At 45.0% G+C, this 22,604-nt stretch overlaps 1 non-coding gene across 1 annotated transcript; it reads right to left on the bottom strand.

The window, feature by feature from the left end:
* Positions 1-231: 231 nt before the first annotated feature.
* Positions 232-422, bottom strand: LOC129716234 (U2 spliceosomal RNA). The gene has a single exon (XR_008726614.1). It is a non-coding gene; the product is annotated as a U2 spliceosomal RNA (small nuclear RNA).
* Between the last annotated feature and the right edge of the window lie 22,182 nt (positions 423-22,604).

Below are 22,604 nucleotides of genomic sequence, written 5' to 3'. Positions count from 1 at the left end.
GGTGGGTTGCCGGAGGTTGCAGGTGGTTGCCGGAGGTTGCAGGTGGTTGCCGGAGGTTGCAGGTGGGTTGCCGGAGGTTGCAGGTAGTTGCCGGAGGTTGCAGGTGGTTGCCGGAGGTTGCAGGTGGTTGCCGGAGGTTGCAGCCTCCGGCAACCTCCGGCAACCACCTTCAACTAGCATCGCAACCGGCTTCGACTAAAAAATTACCAATTTTTAAAACGGCAACCTATTTTTAGTCGTGGCCGAATTTGAATTTTTTGAAATAACCTGGGATGCGTGGAGTGGACGGAGCAAGCCCCTATTCCATCTCCCTGTTCCAAAAATCAATTTACTATATGGTCCCTAGCTGAGGGACGTATCAGATATTAAACTGATAAGAACAGATACTACACTTGATCTTAGCCAAAAGGCCGAGAAGCGATCTCATCATCATCACTTTTTTGCATGCTTTCATTAATTGTTCTTTATCTCCACATCATTGTCAATATCTCTAGTTTCCTTATCCCTAAAACTAGCCTGAAGCATCTCCCGCTGAGTTACTCCAGCTTTTTGGGTTTATCTTTGGTTTTAACCAGCATCTGCAGTTCCTTCATACCCATTTAAAGTAAACTAAACCAAACCCTATGTTATGATCTATGATCCGATCATTTCTCACCATTTTACTGATGTCCTCCTTTTTAATATCGATGCACCACCTCCCCATTCGTCCCATCTCTTCTTCCTATAGGTCCAACAACCTTACGAATACGGACATAAGTTCCGTACTGGTATTGAGATCATACCCATTTACTGTATTGCTTTAATTTGCTCACGTGGAAAAGCTTTTCCCACTGAGAGTAGGGAAGATTCAAACAAGCGGACATGACATGAGAATTAAGGGACTGAAGTTTAGGGGTAACATGAGGGGGAACTTCTTTACTCGAGAGTGGTAGAAACATAAAAACATAGAAACATAGAAATTAGGTGCAGGAGCTTAGGCCATTCGGCCCTTCGAGCCTGCACCGCCATTCAATATGATCATGGCTGATCATGAAACTCAGTATCCTGTACCTGCCTTCTCTCCATACCCCCTGATAGCCCTGTAGCCACAAGGGCCACATCTAACTCCCTCTTAAATATAGCCAATGAACTGGCCTCAACTACCCTCTGTGGCAGAGAGTTCCAGAGATTCACCACTCTCTGTGTGAAAAAAGTTCTTCTCATCTCGGTTTTAAAGGATTTCCCCCTTATCCTTAAGCTGTGAACCCTTGTCCTGGACTTCCCCAACATCGGGAACAATCTTCCTGCATCTAGCCTGTCCAACCCCTTAAGAATTTTGTAAGTTTCTATAAGATACCCTCTCAATCTTCTAAATTCTAGAGAGTATAAACCAAGTCTATCCAGTCTTTCTTCATAAGACAGCCCTGACATCCCAGGAATCAGTCTGGTGAACCGTCTCTGCACTCCCTCTTAGGCAATAATGTCCTTCCTCAGATTTGGAGACCCAAAACTGTACGCAAATACAATACAGCACTCCCTCTATGGTAGCTGTGTGGAATGAGGTTCCAGTGAAGGTGGTGGAGGCAGGTTCGTTTTTATCATTTAAAAATAAATTGGATAGTTATATGGATGGGAAGGGAATGGAGGGTTATGGTCTGAGCGCAGGTATATGGGACTAGGGGAGATTATGTGTTCGGCACGGAGTAGAAGGGTCGAGATGGCCTGTTTCCGTGCTGTAATTGTTATATGGTTATATGGTTATATGGTTATATGGTTATGATCTATGATCCGATCATTTCTCACCATTTTAATGATGTCCTTTTTAATATCGATGCACCACCTCCCCATTCGTCCCATCTCTTCTTCCTATCAACAACAACCTTACAGAGAATACGGAATAAGTAGTCCGTACTGGGATTGAGATCATACCCATTTACTGTATTGCTTTTAATTTGCTCACTTAATTAAGCATTTAGTTCAGTCAAGAGTCACGAGTGCTTACTTACCATGTGTAGAGAAATGGAACAAAGATATTCTTACTTGCAGTAGCAGACAGGTCTGTGAACATGGCACTCAATAGGTAATGTAATAAAAACAAAACCAAAAAGGAAGCTCAGTAGATTAAAAAATATATTAGTGTCAAATATTGGTGTCAAAAAATATTAGTGTCAATTAGTGTAGAAACCCAAAGTCCCTGATTCAAAACAAGACAGATCGTAGTTCTAAGTGTTCCGTGCTGTTGGTATGTTCAATAGGCCTGATGGTTGTTGGGAAGAAAACTGTACCTGAACTTGGAGGTCATGGTTTTAAGACTCCTATACCTTCTCACCAAGGGAAGGAGTGAAATGAAAGCATGGCCTGTACTAGCACTGCTATTGTACAGTTGCAGTACCATTGGTTCCCTTCGTTGGTGGGAAGGTCAGTACCTGTGATGGAGTGGGCAGTGTCTCCTTTGTTCCTAGGCTAAGGATGCTGCCCTTGCAGACAGTGAGGAAGCTGCCCACACATACAGTGGGATATAGATCGACCGCATGAGAATTGACAAGTGGGGTTTAATAGTAAGATTAAACGAGAACTTACCAGTTTGAAGTTTGATCTGTATTTTATGAGGAGTTACGATGAGGGATTACGTGAAGAAGCCCGCCAGGACGCATGCGTGTCATTCTTCAAAGCAGCGGTGTGAAATCACAGATAACTGTAATGACTAAACATAGTAAGATTAGAGAAGAGATACCAGTTAAGTATATGATCAAGGGTGGGAGCGGAGGGCATGTAATCCCTCATCGTAACTCCTCATAAAATACAGATCAAACTTCAAACTGGTAAGTTCTCGTTTAATCTTACTATTTTACTTCGGAGTCACGTGAGTGACTATGTGAAGATTTTAAAGCTCTGTGATTTCATGCCGTGGAAACAAGTCCATGCATCACGTCTGCCTTGATGACTGTAGGAGGAATTGTGTTAACATAATTTGGACATGAATTCGACATTGAAATCATAAAATTTATTAACACAATATTATAACCCTTTTTATGGTTTAAATTAATTTACAGAACTTAAAATTGTTTCTGCAAATGTTCCAGGTTTCATACTGGTTTGTTGTAAAATAGTTGGAATGCTTTTTTTCCCTGACCTTCCTGCTGCCTTGAGGATTTGGTCCATTGGTACATCCAACTGTATCACTGCCGATGTAGCTGCAGCCCTGGTGGAATGAGATTTTAAAAATATTAGTATCCACACCAGCCTGTGTTAGCACCTGTTTCAGCCATCTTGAGATGGTCTGGACCGTCACTCTTTTGTGTGGTTGCTTGTGGCTGACCAAAAGTGGCTTCTCATTGCCTCTTAGGATTTTCGTTTCCTCCATGTATAACGACAGATGTCTTACTATACAGAGACGGTCATCTGTTGGGTATGACCTAAATTGTATATTGAGGCCTGCTGATCCCTGTCTGTTCTGCTTTACTAACTCATAGATATGAAACGTAATATTTTCAGTTGAGGAAGTCATGTTGTCCAGTCTTAGTTTATGCAGTGACTGTACCCTCTGTGCCGTGACCAATGCCATTAGCATGACTGTTTTTAATGTCAGTCTGTGTAGGGACAGAGCTGTTGCTGGAGACCAATTCCTGAGCATCTTCAGGACAATACTTACATCCCATATTTGGGAGTACCTGGTTCTTGGGGGATTAGTATTAAAAATTCCCCTCATTAATTTTGTTACCAGTGGGTGAGTCCCAACAGAGTAACGCTCTGTCCCCTGCCATAGGTAAGTCGATAGGGCACTTCTGCCGCAGTTGATGGCACTGTAACTGAGCCCCTCATCATAGTGGAGGCCTGCCAGATATTCCAGGACAGGCGGGATGTTCATGTCTCTGTAGGTGATGTCGTTTTTATGACAGTACATCTCCCACTTCCTGATATGGACCAGATACTGTTTTTTGGTTGACTGTCTTTGGGCCGCCGAGATCATGTTCACTGTTCGGTCCGTCAGTCCCAGTTGTAGTAGAGGTGTTTTTAAACTCTACAAATTAATAAGTTCAAATGTTTATGGCATGGGTGGCTATCCTTGTTACGGGATGTAGCAATAAATCTGGTCTATGTGGTAACTGGTGGTTAAGTCTGGATGCGAATAGATCGATATCTGGTGTTCCATATTTTGCTGTAATATCAGCAAATACTTTTTTTTTCAACATCCATTCGGAGTTTTCTTTAAATTGGCGTGACCTGGTGTCTGCCACTAAATTTAGTCTTCCTGGTAGGTAAGTGGCTGATATCCAAATATCTCTCTGGATACACCATTGCCAAATTGTATTAGCCAGATTGTCACATGATGTCAATTTGTTTCCACCCATGTGGTTAATGTATGCTACCACGGTGGTATTGTCTATTGTAGTCTAACATGCTGGTGATATGACCCAGTACAAGTCAAGTCAAGTCAAGTTTATTTGTCACATACACATACGAGATGTGCAGTGAAATGAAAGTGGCAATGCTCGCGGACTTTTGTGCAAAAGACAAACAACAAAACAATCAAACAAATTAAAAAACACAATCATAACACACATATTCTTTTACATAATAAATAATAGAAGGAAAAACGTTCTGTAGAGTTAGTCCCTGGTGAGAAAGGCGTTTACAGTCCGAATTGCCTCTGGGAAGAAACTCCTTCTCAACCTCTCCGTTCTCACTGCATGGCAACGGAGGCGTTTGCCTGACCGTAGCGGCTGGAACAGTCCGTTGCAGGGGTGGAAGGGGTCTCTCATGATTTTGTTTGCTCTGGAGTTGCACCTCCTGTTGTATAGTTCCTGCAGGGGGGTGAGTGAAGTTCCCATAGTGCGTTCGGCCGAACGCACTACTCTCTGCAGAGCCTTCTTGTCCTTGGCAGAGCAATTCCCGAACCAGATGGTAATGTTCCCGGACAAGATGCTTTCCACCGCTGCTGCGTAGAAGCACTGTAGGATCCTCGGAGACACTCTGAATTTCCTCAATTGCCTGAGGTGGTAAATATGACTTTAGGCCAAGGAATGCACCCAACATTTCCAGGTAGTTTATGCCCAGTGTGAGTAATAATGATGCCTCCTGAGCAGTCCATCTACCTCCACAGCTGGTGATGGTATTGGTGGCACTCCACCCAAGTGCACTGGCATCAGTCTGTAGTACCATGGAAGGGTTACTGACAATGATTGGATTGGAACAAAGCCAGATGTTATCTATCCACCATTTTAGTTCCATTTTAGCTTTGATTGGTAGTTTCATAGGTCTATCAAAGTGACCTCCATTAATTTTGAGTGCTTGTATTTTTGCTCTCTGTAAGTTTTGGTAATGTAGAGGTCCAAATTGTGTGGCTGGAAAAGCAGCCACCATTTTACTAATTATCTTTGCTACCAATCTGATGGATGGTTTGCTGACGTCAATGAGGTTATTGCAAGCCTCTATTAAATCTCTAGCCTTTCCCTTAGGTAGTGCCATCGACATGTGAACTGAGTCAATGGTGAACCCCAAATAGTCCATTAGGCGTTAGTTTAGAATTTACTGGATGGATAATAAATCCCAGTTTTTCAAATAACTGTTTTGTGGCTGTTACAGTTTGTTTGGCCAATTCCAAAGTTTTGCCTACAATGAGTATGTCATCTAAATATGACATGACCATGTGTTTACGTTTCCGTAGAAACCCTAGGGCTGATTTCAAAATATTTGTGAATAGCCTGGGGGCTGATGATAAAACCATTTGGCAGTGCTTTATACTGTCAGAGTTGTCCCATCCAGTTGAATTTTAAGTAACATCTGTGGTCACCTCCGAATATAAGCATCTTTTAAATCGATGCTGGCCATGAAGTAACCTTTGGAAATTAATTGTTTAGAAGTAACAAAGGTTTCCATTTTGAAGTGAATATATTGTACAAATGTATTCAATTTTGTCAGATCTATGATGATGCGACAACCACCATCTTTTTTGGCTTTGGTAAATATATTGGACACGAATTCTAATGGTTCGTGTTGAGTTTTCTCAATTACACCTTTTACGTAAAGCCGCTCCAGTTCAGCTTGCGCTTCTGATTTTTCTTTATCAGAAAGCACGAACATTCGGTTCGGTATATGTTGAACTGGAGGGCTGTACTTGTGTATAAACTCAATTGTATATCCCTGGATACTGCTTAAGATGTAAGTATCAGTTGTTAACATGCTCGGTGCGGAGGCGACATCAGGCACAGCTGATCCCACTATCGATGATCCAAGTGCCGCTGGCCGCTGCTGGCTGCCCGCTGCTCCGCGGTCCTCCCTCATCAGCTTTGTCACAGCCCTTGTCCTCTTTGTTTTGTCCATGTTCCCACCTGTAGTTGGAAATGGAAATAAAAAAGACCGCAGAGTAAACTCTTACCTGCAAGTTGCGGCTTTTAAAAACTGCCGCTGCGGGGGAACGTCGTTCCACCGCGTCTGACGTTTCACAATGCACGTAGCGATATGACACGCATGCGTCCTGGCGGGCTTCTTCACATAGTCACTCACATGACTCCGAAGTAAAATCCGAGCAAGTGTGCACTTTGTGTTGCACTTTGGAAGGTCGAATGCCCCAGAATCAATCGCCAAAAATCAGTGCCACCCCTAGTTTACTGAGTTCAATATGACTCAGATGTACATCCAGACCATCGGGTTCTATAGTGAAAATGTCTTTCCTTAATGGCCCACCCACAATATCAGAGTCCCTTTGCCCCAAACTGAAGGGTGTAGCAATGTTACAAAATTTTGAGATTAAAAACATCTGCAATTTATCCCATCAGATAAAACATAAAAAGAAGTTTAATTTGACACCTAATTCACTTTCATATCTTCAGTATAAAAAAAGTTATGGCCATTTTCATACTGAAATTAGCATCTTGTTCCCTATTGCTTTTCCATTGACTTAACACAAAAGCTGTGATCAAGGACAGTCAAAAGCCCATAACTTTCTTAAAAATTAAGAGAACTGAATTAAATGTTCAGTTATTATAAATGGAAGCATTCTGTAACAAATATGAAACAATCTTACTTGGATGACCTGAAATTAAAGCATATAATTAGTTAGTTACCTAATTGTAGCTAATTACAAAATTCAATTACTAGATCTAAACATCTATCCATTTCTTAAGAAAAGGTTAACATTTTTAAATAGCTTAAGTGTCCAAATAACATTCACACAAGAATTCACAAAATAACATAGAATTAGAATAGAATAGTTTCTTTATTGTCATTGTGACATGAACCATGTACAACGAAATTTAAAATGTCAGCCAGTCAGTGCAGCATTCAAACATTTCTAAAAGCTAACGATACATACACGGTAAATAATAAAGATAAACAACTAAATAAATATCACGAACACAGCCTAAATACACCACCCAACCCTCCATCCTTCTGTCGATTTAACAGTTACCACAGTCCCTTAGTCTGTACGGGAGATCCCTGCGTTCCTTGGCGGCTACATTTAGTGTCGCTTTTATAGCAGTGGGGTAAAAATGTGTTTTTAGTCTGTTCGTCCTTGTCCTTGTAGATCTGTACCGATGTCTGCCTGACGGCAACAGTTCAAACAGGGGGAGTGTCCGACCCGGAAAGTCCTTTATGATATTCTGGGTTTTTTTGGTTTGGCGGGGCGGCGCAACGGGAACTGTGTAAGTCTCCAAGATAGGGAAGAGGGCAGCGACAATCCCTCTGGGCGTTGTCAATGGCCCTCTGGAGCGCTTTCCTCTGAGCCGCTGTGCAGCTGGTGTACCACACGCATACACAGTATGTTAGTACGCTCTGAATGGAGCACCGATAAAAGGACTTTTATCGACATGATTTTTAAATCTCATTGTCATGAATTTATAGGCCAAATGGAAGCAACTTAGTGTTTAATTCTGTAAATTAATGGCCATTTAAATCATCTGCGAGTGGGATTTTGTGGAACGCAATCATTTGGAACGTTGTGGTGAATTTAAACTCCATATCGGGGAAGTAATTTTAGGAAGGAAAAAAACACTGCCGGTTTCATATGGGGCCTAAATCACCTTTCCGCAATGTCAAACTTGGATTATAGTAATCCTAAGAAGCAAGTCTATCTGCCTCCGTAAACAACTTAGGCCTAATGAAGCCCATACGGGAGGATCCGGAGGCAGAGCACCTACCTTATTTGACGCGCATCGGGGAGAAGTCTAGTCGCTCCCATTGAGGGTTTTATTTTCTCAGCGCTAAAATTGTCCAGCGTTGTTTTAAAAAAACGTCAGAGGAACGGATGTCGGATTGATTTTTCTTCAGAAACGGAAGGTGCTGAACAGCAGCTGAGGAAAGATCGACTACGGCAGCCAGGGGGGAGAAACAGCATTTTAATCCCGCCCCCCTCTCAAAGGCGCAAAAGTTGCGGCCCGGTCATGGATAGTGGCGATCTGCAGCACCGCTGAAGGTAAGTTTTGTAACATACCTACATTGTGGCCAAAGGGCCCATTCCTCTCATACGTTCATAAGGAATAGTAGAATTAGGCCATTCGGCCCAGCTACCGAGGTCATACTCGGCTCTCCCAGTTCACGTCATGGCTGGGACCGGTACTGTTCTGGCTCTGGTGGCCTTCTCCCATCGGCCTTGACAACCTGCAGGGAAGTACTTTTCTGAAGGAATCTATCTACTTCAGCTTCAACAACCCCCACTGCCTTGCAGGCCGCGGGACTGAAGTAAATTTGAAGGAGATGAGGGGACATACACCCTTGGACTAAATGAGATGATGAGCACCCAATGACTGAGCCTTTGTCGCCACTGGGCCTGTACTCGCTGGCATTTAGTGGGGGGACCTCATTTAAAAAGTTACAGAATAGTGAAAGGCTTGGATAGAGTGGATATGGAGAGGATGTTTCCACTAGTGGGAGAGCCGAGGACTAGAGGTCATAGCCTCCGAATTAAAGGACTTCTTTTAGGAAGGAGATGAGGAGAACTTTATCTTAGTCAGATGAGGTGAATCTGTGGAACTCTCTGCCACAGAGGGTAGTTGAGGCCAGTTCATTGGCTATATTTAAGAGGGAGTTAGATGTGGCCCTTGTGGCTAAGGGGATCAGGGGGTATGGAGAGAAGGCAGGTACTGGATACTGAGTTGGATGATCAGCCATGATCATATTGAATGGCGGTGCAGGCTCGAAGGGCCGAATGGCCTACTCCTGCACCTAATTTCTATGTTTCTATGTTTCTATGTAATTCTTTGCCACAGAAAACTGTGGAGGTCATCAGTGGATATTTCTAAAGCAGAGATAGATAGATTTTTGATTAGTACAGGCTATGGGGAGAAGGCAGGAGAATGGGGTTAGGAGGGAGATATAGATCAGCCATGATTGAATGACAGAGCCAAACAAGAACTTTTTGATAAAATATGGGCTCCATTCATTAATTATCTGACGGGATAGATTGGCCCGGTACGAAAACCCAACTGAAACAGGATTAGATGAAAAGTCATATTTTATAATCTACGAATCTATCTCCAATTACGTATTATAAGTAATCCATTCCACCTATTTTGTTCTTTTTTTGATATTTGTAACTTTTCTATCTCTTTCTCTCTTTTTCTATATAAAAACAAAACACTAGAAGTAGAAGTAATCGACAATTGAAAATTTTAATAATGTATGACTGATGTATATGAAAAGTTTTTTTACTATAATATTCAACTATACTTTATAATATGTCTACTTCTAATAAAATAAAGAATGACAGAGAGGACTTGTAAATTATTGGGGCAAATCCTCCAAAATTATGGAAGAACTCGGATAAGGGCATGGATATTTTAAAAAGACAGATTTGCTGGCTGCAACGGAAAAAAACCCCAATCCACAAACCTGTCTGGCCTGTGGACTTGGGCATCACACAAATATGCGAATGATGTGGACAGGAAAGGCTGAGACGGAGATAACGAGATTATCTTGGATACACAAAGGAAGGAACCAAGCCTCAGCAGACGGTGGTAAACAGGCCAGCCCAAGCTCAATCACCATCTTGGATGACCCATCCATCGAGACAATAGGAGCCCATCCAGGCGATGGGATAACGATCAGGCTGAGGGATCATGACATCAGCAAACCCCTTATCATCGGAAGCCTATTGTTCATGCCAGATCGAAACTGGGAATCATCAAAAGAACCCTTTTATCCAGAGGACCACCTGGGGGTTTCAAAGGAAGCTCAGGTATAAAAACAGGAGTCAAGCCAGAACTCTTTCTCTTTTTCTGCTCTGCTGGACGGCTCGTGAGACCAACTGTAAGTACCCCAGTGACCTGGTGAAATTCCCAAAATAGGATAGAGGTTGAGAAGAAGGGGAAAGGGGGTACTTGCAAGTAAAATTGTGTAAAGTAAGTTTTACGACGTGCCCGATAGTTTTCCGTCCATAGTCTTAGTTTAAAGCATAAGTTTAGCCACGTATTATGTAGTGTTGGTGAGATTCGATTTCTCATTGTTTAATAAAGCCTGTAAATTTTAGACTTGCTTTGAGTCCATCTTGGTTTCTGTTTTCCCTCATCAGCACACTCTGGTCAATTCAACCTTTTATCATATCCCACCATAATTCCGAGGTCTAGAACCCAGGGGAATCCCTTTTGTTGTATTCTCTCACTTGGAAACCGCTCGAGTGGAGTGGTGGCTGTTTGACCCTCCGACAAGGGAGAGAATAACTCGGGCAGTTGGGCCCGAAGTGAAATAAAGGGAAACGCAAAACCCCTACAGAATGGCGACCATGGCAGGACCTCGGTGGTTTGGGATATGTGATTTGCCAGAGGGGGTGAGAGAACGTGGCAGGATGGAGGAGAGAATCTCCTCTTATCTGTTTAAAAAGATCAATCTCACCAAACAATGGGTGATAGTATTGTTGACAGCACAGCAGCCTGCAGCAGCTGCTGCTCAATGGACGGAAAGCAAGGCTTATAATAAAGGGCAGGAAACACAGCAGCGGTGGAAAGCATCTTGTCCGGGAACATTACCATCTGGTTTGGGAATTGCTCTGCCAAGGACAAGAAGGCTCTGCAGAGAGTAGTGCGTTCGGCCGAACGCACTATGGGAACTTCACTCACCCCCCTGCAGGAACTATACAACAGGAGGTGCAACTCCAGAGCAAACAAAATCATGAGAGACCTCTTCCACCCTTGCAACGGACTGTTCCAGCCGCTACGGTCAGGCAAACGCCTCCGTTGCCATGCAGTGAGAACGGAGAGGTTGAGAAGGAGTTTCTTCCCAGAGGCAATTCGGACTGTAAACGCCTTTCTCACCAGGGACTAACTCTACAGAACGTTTTTCCGTCTATTATTTATTATGTAAAAGAATATGTGTGTTATGATTGTGTTTCTAATTTGTTTGGTTGTTTTGTTGTTGTCTTTTGCACAAATGTCCGCGAGCATTGCCACTTTCATTTCACTGCACATCTCGTATGTGTATGTGACAAATAAACTTGACTTGACTTGAAAAGGCAGTTTGGCTAGCATGCCTATCACAGCAGGTAGCAAAAATGCAGAGACAGGCAGATAGACTGGAAGAGCAACTGAGGGAAGCTAGGGCCCGCGCTGAAGAAAGCGCTAGAGAAGGGGAAGGGCTATGTGAGGAATGCAGTAAAGCCAGGCAGTGTATCTTGCAGGCGAGGGAGTCCCACAGAAATGCCCAGGAATTCCTCCAATGCCAGGTGGCAGAGGCAAAGGAGAGGGAACGGAACGCCCAGGAATTCCTGGCTCAGTGTACACAGAAGTGCAGGGAGCTGGAGGGGAAGTTCCAAGATATCCAAGCAGCATACAGGGTGGCCCGTAGCGAGCTAGGGGATAATGATCACGGGCCTTTGCAGGCGAGGTTAGCGCAGCTGGAGGAGACTCTGTCCAAGACTAGGGGACGGGTTCACCTGGTAGGACGAGGGGGGTCCCCCGGGGGCAGAGGGCTTCCCTCAGCAGATGATGCCCGAGGGTCAAAGGGGAATAGACCGCCTCCTAAGGCGCCGGGGAAAGGGGGAGATGCAGCGAGACCTGGGGTGTCATGGTACACCAGTCATTGAAAGTAGGCATGCAGGTGCAGCAGGCAGTGAAGAAAGCGAATGGTATGTTAGCTTTCATTGCAAAAGGATTTGAGTACAGGAGCAGAGAGGTTCTACTGCAGTTGTACAGGGTCTTGGTGATACCACACCTGGAGTATTGCGTACAGTTTTTGGTCTCCAAGTCTGAGGAAGGACATTATTGCCATAGAGGGAGTGCAGAGAAGGTTCACCAGACTAATTCTTGGGATGTCAGGACTGTCTTACGAAGAAAGCCCGGATAGATTTGGTTTATACTCTCTAGAATTTTGAAGATTGAGGGGGGATCTTATAGAAACTTACAAAATTCTTAAGGGGTTGGACAGGCTAGATGCAGGAAGATTGTTCCCGATGTTAGGGAAGTCCAGGACAGGGGGTCACAGCTTAAGGATAAAGGGGGAAATCCTTTAAAACCGAGATGAGAAGAACTTTTTTCACACAGAGAGTGGTGAATCTCTGGAATTCTCTGCCACAGAGGGTAGTTGAGGCCACAGTTCATTGGCTATATTAAGAGGGAGTTAGATGTGGCCCGTGTGGCTAAGGGGATCAGGGGGTATGGAGAGAAGGCAGGTACGGGATACTGAGTTGGATGATCAGCCATGATCATATTGAATGGCGGTGCAGGCTCGAAGGGCCGAATGGCCTACTCCTGCACCTAATTTCTATGTTTATATGTTTCTATGATAGGTCAGGGTTGGCAGGTGGGGTTCGGGTTGTCCGGGAAGGACAGGCCCAAGGAGGGGCGGGAGAGCACTCTCAGTTAGCGGCTTCCGTGCCATGTGTAGCACACTACAAGGTGGTGGGGTTACCGATCATGGTGGGTAAAGCCGGGGGTTGAAATGGGGCAACAGCCCCGGGTAGGGGCAGATGTGCCCGGTACGGCAAAGGAAATATGGTCCCCCGTTAGGGCAGGCAGATAGGGGGCCCATAGAGAGTGATATCGTCATTCCCCTTGGGGCACATGTGCTGAGGGGGATGGTGGCTCACTTTCCCAGGTTAACCAGGGCGGGAGACCCGTCATTGCATTTTATGGAGGTGCAGCAGGCAGCTGACATAGAATAGAATAGAATAGAATAGTTTCTTTATTGTCATTGTAACATGAGCCATGTACAATGAAATTAAAAAATGTCAGCCAGTCAGTGCACCATTCAAACATTTCTAAAAGCTAACGATACATACAAGGTAAAATATTAAAAGATAAACAACTAAATAAATATCACGAAAAGAGCACGCATAAACACCCAACCCTCCATCCTTCTGTCGATTCCACAGTTACCACAGTCCCTTAGTCTGTATCGCCCCTGCGTTCCTTGGCAGCTACATTTAGTGCTTTTATAGCAGTGGGGTAAAAACTGTTTTTTAGTCTGTTCGTCCTTGTCCTTGTAGATCTGTACCGTCTGCCTGACGGCAACAGTTCAAACAGGGAGTGTCCGGGGTGGGAAATGTCCTTTATGATGCTCTGGGATTTTTTGGTGCAGCAGCGGGAACGGTGTAAGTCCTCCAAGGTAAGGAGAGGGCAGCCGACAATCCTCTGGGCGTTGTCAATGGCCCTCTGGAGCGCTTTCCTCTGAGCCGCTGTGCAGCTGGTGTACCACACGCACACAGTACACACGCATAAACGATTGCGATGCGGTAGAACGGGTAAAGCTGCTACTGATGACCCTAGATTCATACCTATGCAAGGCGGTGACCTCCAGGGAAGGGGGAAGACCTGAAACATGGGTAGCGGCACAGACAGCGGTTCTGGAGGCCATGGGGTTGAATCAGGGTAGTCCTTTCACCAGGGTGGGAGAGACAAAGCAACAGGTAGCTGAGTCCCTGGACATGTTCGCAGACAGGCTGTGGGCAGTGTATGAGGGAGCGTGTGGGATGCCTTTAGACAGGCAGAATTCAGATGAGAGAACAGCTCACTGGCTGAAGACTCTGGTGGTGAATTGCCTCCCGCGAGTTAGGGCATCGGCCGAGCACTGGTTCGACCCAGCTGACCCAAACCTTAACGAGGCGGAGATGATCAGGAAGCTCACCCTTGCATATCGCAATGGGGAGAGAAGTGAGGAGGAGCCCTTTAAGGGCAAGGTGCACAAAATAGTACTGGCACCCCCCAAAAAGAGGCAGTGGAAACAGGAAGGCAGCCAGACCTCTTCCGAGATGAGGCTGGTGTGCTATGGGTGTGGGAAGCCCGGGCACTACAAGAGGGAGTGCAGATACCCAATAATAATAATAATAACTTTATTTATAAAGCGCTTTTAGACAACATCAGTTACCACAAAGTGCTGTACACGGGAAGTCAACAAAAAGTTATTACAAACTACTAAAACCATTAAGACGACAAACTATAATCCTAATGGATAAATCAGACCAATTCATAACGAGTTGGTCTCCATTCGTCGTTTTTTTGGAATCATATGGTGCAACACAATTGTAAAAAATAACTGTTTCAGGACTGGACAAGGGTTGGTCAAGATTATAAATAATGATCTCCTTTTCTTTTCACTATTTTCTCTCTCAACTTTCTTCATTTACTCGTTTTCTTTCTTCACACACTAAATATTTCACATCTTTCTATCCTTTACTATCTAACTTCTTTTTCTTATTCTCATCTTTTTTCAATGTAACAAAAAAAAAAGAAGTTGTACATAAAATGTATTATGAAAATATATATTAGGCACTTTGGTGCCATATGACTGTGCTTACTTCTAATAAAATAAAAAAAAATTAAAAAAAAAAAGACGACAAACAATAAAAACAGTAAAAATTAAAAGACATTAAAAGCACTAAAACAGGAACATAGAAACATAGAAATTAGGTGCAGGAGTAGGCCATTCGGCCCTTCGAGCCTGCACCGCCATTCAATATGATCATGGCTGATCATCCAACTCAGTATCCCGTACCTGCCTTCTCTCCATACCCCCCTGATCCCCTTAGCCACAAGGGCCACATCTAACTCCCTCTTAAATATAGCCAATGAACTGGCCTCAACTACCCTCTGTGGCAGAGAGTTCCAGAGATTCACCACTCTGGAACTCAGGAGAACAATGTCTCGGCCAGTGTCGAAAGCCAGTGAATAAAAGTGAGTTTTTAGGGAGGATTTAAAGATGGACAGTGAAGGGGCCTGTCTGATCTGCAGCGGCAAGGTGTTCCAGAGTGCCGGGGCAGCAACAGAAAAGGCTCTATCCCCTCTGAGCTTCCGCTTAGACCTTGGTACCTCAAGGAGCAGCTGATCCGCTGACCTGAGGCACCGGGTAGGAGCATATAGGTGGAGCAGCTCAGAGAGGTAAGGCGGGGCGAGGCCATTCAATGATTTAGAAACAAATAAAACAAGTAGAGCAGTGGGGGATAGGACCCCGGTAACAATCGACCCAGCCCCGGAGAAGGGAGAGGCATTGCCGGGAACAATAGCTGTAAGAGATCTAATTACCTATTTGCAGTCAAAGGCGGGAGGGTCCGGAAACAGCCCACATTCCTATGCCCGTTAGAATATGGCCCATGTGGGAGACCCTGGGTCAAGATGGAGGTCCAGGATGTGGTCGGGAGTTACCTGCTGGACACAGGTGCTTCCAGTACCATTGTCCACACTGACAATCCCCGTACATCCCCTCTATCTAGTGGGGTGCCCTATAGTCTTGTTGGTTTTACGGGAAACAAGAAGACGGGGTTTTTCTCTATTCCCTTGTCCATTCGATTAGGAGCACTCCAGGCACAGTGGAAATGCATCCTGATGAGTTGGGAGCAGGAGGGAAAGGGGATAACCATATAACCATATAACCATATAACAATTACAGCACGGAAACAGGCCATCTCGACCCTTCTAGTCCATGCCGAACACATAATCTCCCCTAGTCCCATATACCTGCGCTCAGACCATAACCCTCCATTCCCTTCCCATCCATATAACTATCCAATTCATTTTTAAATGATAAAAACGAACCTGCCTCCACCACCTTCACTGGAAGCTCATTCCACACAGCTACCACTCTCTGAGTAAAGAAGTTCCCCCTCATGTTACCCCTAAACTTCAGTCCCTTAATTCTCATGTCATGTCCCCTTGTTTGAATCTTCCCTACTCTCAGTGGGAAAAGCTTTTCCACGTCAACTCTGTCTATCCCTCTCATCATTTTAAAAACCTCTATCAAGTCCCCCCTTAACCTTCTGCGCTCCAAAGAATAAAGCCCTAACTTGTTCGACCTTTCTCTGTAACTTAGTTGCTGAAACCCAGGCAACATTCTAGTAAATCTCCTCTGTACTCTCTCTATTTTGTTGACATCCTTCCTATAATTAGGCGACCAAAACTGTACACCATACTCCAGAATTGGCCTCACCAATGCCTTGTACAATTTTAACATTACATCCCATTACATCGGGATACTAGACACCGACTTTATAGTGGCCCACCAGGTCCTAGTGGACCTGAGGAACCACTGTTTGTGGGGCATAGCAGGAGAAGGGACTGAGAGAGAGGAGGTATCATTTAAAAATAAATTGGATAGGCATATGGATGACAAGGGAATGGAGGGTTATAGTATGAGTGCAGGCAGGTGGGACTTAGGGGACAAAAATTTGTTCGGCACGGACTTGTAGGGCCGAGATGGCCTGTTTCCGTGCTGTAATTGTTATATGGTTATATGGTTATATGGTTATATGGTAATGGCCATCGAGAGGGCATCAGAGAGGGGTATGATCTAGAGGTCCTAGTGAGGCAGACCCCGACAGAGTATCGAGGCCATGTTAAGCGAAATTTGGCCTTATTCGCTACTCACAAGCACGACTGTGGAAGTGTCACAGGAATAGAGGTCAGGATAGACGGGTAGAAACAGTATAGTTTTCCCCGAGAAGCAGAGGCTGACTTAGAAGTCGCCCTGAGTCCACTGGTTAAGCAAGGCGTTTTGAGGCCCATAGCCACCCATGTGAACTCACAGCTCTGGCCCGTACGGAAGCCAGACAATTCCTGGAGGGCCACGGTAGAATATAGGGTCCTGGCAGGACTTTCATATGAAGAAAGACTGGATAGACTCGGCTTGTACATGCTAGAATTTAGAAGATTGAGGGGGGATCTTATGGAAACTTACGGGATTCTTGGGGGGTTGGACAGGCTAGATGCAGGAAGATTATTCCCGTTGTTGGGGAAGTCCAGAACTGGGGGTCACAGTTTAAGGATAAGAGGGAAGTCTTTTAGGACCGAGATGAGAACATCATTTTTTACACAGAGTGGTGAATCTGTGGAATTCCTGCCACAGAAGGTAGTTGAGGCCAGTTCATTGGATATATTTGGGTGGGAGTTAGATGTGGCCCTTGTGGCTAAAGGGATTAGGGGGTATGGAGAGAACACAGGGATGTGATACTGAGTTGGATGATCAGCCATGATCATATCGAATGGCGGTGCAGGCTCGAAGGGCCGAATGGCCTACTCCTGCATCTATTTTCTATGTTTCTATGTTTCTATGAATAAGAATATTCCGGCTTGCGCACCAACTGTGGCAGCTGTAGCAGACCTATTAGGGGAAATTCCAGCGTCTGCATTTGTATTTACGGTGCTAGACATCTCGAACGGTTTCTGGTCTATCCCGGTCAGGAAGGAAGACCAGTACAAATTTGCTTTCACATTCAAGGGGCAACAGTACACGTGGAACTGTCTTCCCCAAGGGTTCCACAATAGCCCCAGTATTTTCCACCAATGTATGGCAGAATGTTTAAAGGAATTTAGTGAGCCCCACAAGATCGTCCAGCATGTGGACGATATTTTGCTATTCACGGACACCAGAGAGGAACATGGGCCCCTAGTAAATGAACTGCTGGAGCTGCTCTGTAAGAGCGGTTAAAAATAAATCCCAAGAAGGCACAGATAGGGTTACAAGATGTAAAGTTCTTGGGACTGACCCTTAGGGCCGGAGAAAGGGGTATCGATACAGCAAGAAGGCAGGTATTGTATTGTATTGTATTGTATATCTTTATTGTCATTTCCTGAGTATTCGCATACCCAGAGGAAACAAAAAAACGTTGCTCAACCAGTGTCCATTCAGTGTGCATGAAAAATAAATAGAAATTTAAAAAAAAAATAAAAAAAAAATACATGTATCATGAACAAATTTAACACTCTACTAAACATTCAACAGGCGTTCCGACCGGCAGCGGCACAACAGTGGCTCTGCTGCAGTGTGGGGGTTTGTGCGCGATACTTGGCAGGGGGCAAAGTCCGTTTATCAGTCTTATAGCCTGTGGGAAGAAGCTGAGGAGCATCCTGCTGGTTTTGCAGCTAATGCTCCTGTACCTCTTCCCAGATGGCAGGATGGAGAAAATGTCATGCGATGGGTGGTAGGGGTCTTTGATGATGGAGATGGCTCTGCTGATACATCTCTTCCTGTATATGTCCAGCAGGAAGGGGAGTGGAGCACCAATAATCCTGCTTGCGGTCTTCACAATCCTGTCTAGTTGGTGCCGTTCGTACGCCTTGCAGCTCCCGAACCAGGAAGTGATGCCGTATGTCAGTGTGCTCTCGACAGTCCCCCTATAAAAAGTCCGTAGATGTGTGGTGGGGAGGCCTGCTTTACGTAGTCTTCGGAGAGGGTGAAGTCGCTGCTGGGCTCTCTTGACCAGAGCTGTGGTGTTGGCCGTGGACGTCAGGTCATCAGACAGATGTAGTCCTAGGTAGTGCAGGAACTCCCAGTCCCAACGGACGTGGGGGGGTAAGATCATTTCTGGGAGTCACGGGCTACTGCCGAGACTTTATACACCAGCTGCTACACAAAGGGGTAGAGTGGGAGGTGGACTTTGGGCTTAGAGCAGGGTTACATCCCACGGGTAGGGAAATATACGTGGACGGGTCCAGTTTCGTGTCCGAGGGAATACGGCTCACGGGCTGTGGGATCTGGGACTCCGAGGCAGAGATAGCCCTAGCTCTTAAACTCCCACATACGTTAAGCGCCCAGCAGGCCGAGCTGGCGGCGGTAATGTACATGGTGACCCATCCCAAGCGTTTCCCAACACCATACACCATATTTTCGGACAGCATGTTCACCTGCAATTCCTGCACGGAATATCTGGCCATCTGGTCCTGCCGAGGGTACACCTCATCTGACGGGAAGCCCCTGACCACTAAACCCCTATTAGGGAGGATTGTAGCAGCCGTAGGGAAGGGCGGGGATAGATATATCCATAAGGTGAATCCCCATTTGAGTATAGAAGTTGGGATGTAATGTTAAAATTGTACAAGGCATTGGTGAGGCCAATTCTGGAGTATGGTGTACAATTTTGGTCGCCTAATTATAGGAAGGATGTCAACAAAATAGAGAGAGTACAGAGGAGATTTACTAGAATGTTGCCTGGGTTTCAGCAACTAAGTTACAGAGAAAGGTTGAACAAGTTAGGGCTTTATTCTTTGGAGCGCAGAAGGTTAAGGGGGGACTTGATAGAGGTTTTTAAAATGATGAGAGGGATAGACAGAGTTGACGTGGAAAAGCTTTTCCCACTGAGAGTAGGGAAGATTCAAACAAGGGGACATGACATGAGAATTAAGGGACTGAAGTTTAGGGGGTAACATGAGGGGGAACTTCTTTACTCAGAGAGTGGTAGCTGTGTGGAATGAGCTTCCAGTGAAGGTGGTGGAGGCAGGTTCGTTTTTATCATTTAAAAATAAATTGGATAGTTATATGGATGGGAAGGGAATGGAGGGTTATGGTCTGAGCGCAGGTATATGGGACTAGGGGAGATTATGTGTTCGGCACGGACTAGAAGGGTCGAGATGGCCTGTATCAACAGAGCCATCTCCATCATCAAAGACCCTTACCACCCATCGCATGACATTTTCTCCATCCTCCCATCTGGGAAGAGGTACAGGAGCATTAGCTGCAAAACCAGCAGGATGCTCCTCAGCTTCTTCCCACAGGCTATAAGACTGCTAAATGGACTTTGCCCCCTGCCAAATATCGCGCACAAACCCCCACACTGCAGCAGAGCCACTGTTGTGCCGCTGCCGGTCGGAACGGCTGTTGAATGTTTAGTAGAGTGTTAAATTTGTTCATGACATGTATTTTTTTTTTAATTTCTATTTATTTTTTCATGTACACTGAATGGACACTGGTTGAGCAACGTTTTTTTTGTTTCCTCTGGGTATGCGAATACTCAGGAAATGACAATAAAGATATACAATACAATACAATATTCTTTTACATAATAAATAATGGAAGGAAAAACGTTCAGTAGAGTTAGTCCCTGGTGAGATAGGCGTTTACAGTCCGAATTGCCTCTGGGAAGAAACTCCTTCTCAACCTCTCCGTTCTCACCGCATGGCAACGGAGGCGTTTGCCTGACCGTAGCAGCTGGAACAGTCCATTGCTGGGGTGGAAGGGGTCTCCCATGATTTGTGGAACTCTCTGCCACAGAAGGTAGTTGAGGCCACAGTTCATTGGCTATATTTAAGAGGGAGTTAGATGTGGCCCTTGCGGCTAAATGGATCAGGGGGTATGGAGAGAAGGCAGGTACAGGATACTGAGTTGGATGATCAGCCATGATCATATTAAATGGCGGTGCAGGCTCAAAGGGCCGTATGGCCTACTCCTGCACCTATTTTCTATGTTTCAATGGTAAACATAGAAACATAGAACATAGGTGCAGGGGTAGGCCATTCAGCCCTTCAAGCCATTCAATATGATCATGGCTGATCATCCAAAATCAGTACTCCGTTCCTGCTTTCTCCCCATTTCCCTTGATTCCGTGAGCCCTCAGTTATATTTAACTCTCTCTTGAAAACATCCAGTGAATCGGCCTCCACTGCCTATTGTGTCAGAAAATTCTACAGATTCACAACTCTCAGTGTGAAAAAGTTTTTCCGCATTTTAGCCCAATATGGCCTACCCCTTATTCTTAAACTGCAACCCCCTAGTTCTGGGCTCCCCCAACATCGGGAACATTTTTCCCTGCATGTCCCTTCTAAGTCACATTGAAATAATAGAGGAAACTCTTAGAGGTTGGCAATGTGGCGCAGCGGTAGAGTTGCTGCCTTACAGCTCCAGATACCTGGGTTCGATCCTGACTGTGGATTCTTGTCTGTACGGAATTTGTACATTCTCCCCATGGCCTGCATGGGCTTTGTCTGGGACCTCCGGTTTCCTAGTATACAAACTTAAAGCACAAGGCATTGGGGGTTCAGTATTGATGTGGATAGAGAACTGGCTGGCAAACAGGAAGCAAAGAGTAGGAGTAAACGGGTCCTTTTCACAATGGCAGGCAGTGACTAGTGGGGTACCCCAAGGCTCAGTACTGGGACCCCAGCTATTTACAATATATATTAATGATCTGGATGAGGGAATTGAAGGCAATATCTCCAAGTTTGCGGATGACACTAAGCTGGGGGGCAGTGTTAGCTGTGAGGAGGATGCTAGGAGACTGCAAGGTGACTTGGATAGGCTGGGTGAGTGGGCAAATGTTTGGCAGATGCAGTATAATGTGGATAAATGTGAGGTTATCCATTTTGGTGGCAAAAACGGGAAAGCAGACTATTATCTAAATGGTGGCCGATTGGGAAAGGGGGAGATGCAGCGAGACCTGGGTGTCATGGTACACCAATCATTGAAGGTAGGCATGCAGGTGCAGCAGGCAGTAAAGAAAGTGAATGATATGTTAGCTTTCATTGCAAAAGGATTTGAGTATAGGAGCAGGGAGGTTCTACTGCAGTTGTACAGGGTCTTGGTGAGACCACGCCTGGAGTATTGCGTACAGTTTTGGTCTCCAAATCTGAGGAAGGACATTATTGCCATAGAGGGAGTGCAGAGACGGTTCACCAGACTGATTCCTGGGATGTCCGGACTGTCTTATGAAGAAAGACTGGATAGACTTGGTTTATACTCTCTAGAATTTAGGAGATTGAGAGGGGATCTTATAGAAACTTACAACATTCTTAAGGGGTTGGACAGGCCAGATGCAGGAAGATTGTTCCCGATGTTAGGAAAGTCCAGGACAAGGGGTCACAGCTTAAGGATAAGGGGGAAATCCTTTAAAACCGAGATGAGAAGAACTTTTTTCACACAGAGAGTGGTGAATCTCTGGAACTCTCTGCCACAGAGGGTAGTTGAGGCCAGTTCATAGGCTATATTTAAGAGGGAGTTAGATGTGGCCCTTGTGGCTAAGGGGATCAGGGGGTATGGAGAGAAGGCAGGTACGGGATACTGAGTTGGATGATCAGCCATGATCATGTTGAATGGCGGTGCAGGCTCGAAGGGCCGAATGGCCTACTCCTGCACCTAATTTCTATGTTTCTATGTTTCTATGTTTCTACCACACTCAAAAATAAAAACGTACAGGTTTGCGGGTTAAATGGCTTGGTAGAAATGTAAATTGTCCCTTGTGTGTGGCAGAGACTGTTAGTGTGAGGGGATCACCGAACAGCATGGACCAAAGGGCTTGTTTCTGTGCTGGGTCCCTGAACTAAACTATAACAGGAGCAGGATGGTAGGAGAGGATGTCAACAAAATAATTATTTGTTTTTTAATAATTATTCAGCTAATTATAGGAAGGATGTCAACAAAATAGAGAGAGTACAGAGGAGATTTACTAGAATGTTGCCTGGGGTTTCAGCAACTAAGTTACAGAGAAAGGTTGAACA

Source organism: Leucoraja erinacea, unplaced genomic scaffold (assembly GCF_028641065.1).
Source record: "Leucoraja erinacea ecotype New England unplaced genomic scaffold, Leri_hhj_1 Leri_191S, whole genome shotgun sequence".
NCBI lineage: Eukaryota > Metazoa > Chordata > Chondrichthyes > Rajiformes > Rajidae > Leucoraja > Leucoraja erinaceus.
This window is presented reverse-complemented; position numbering and strand designations above follow the sequence as displayed.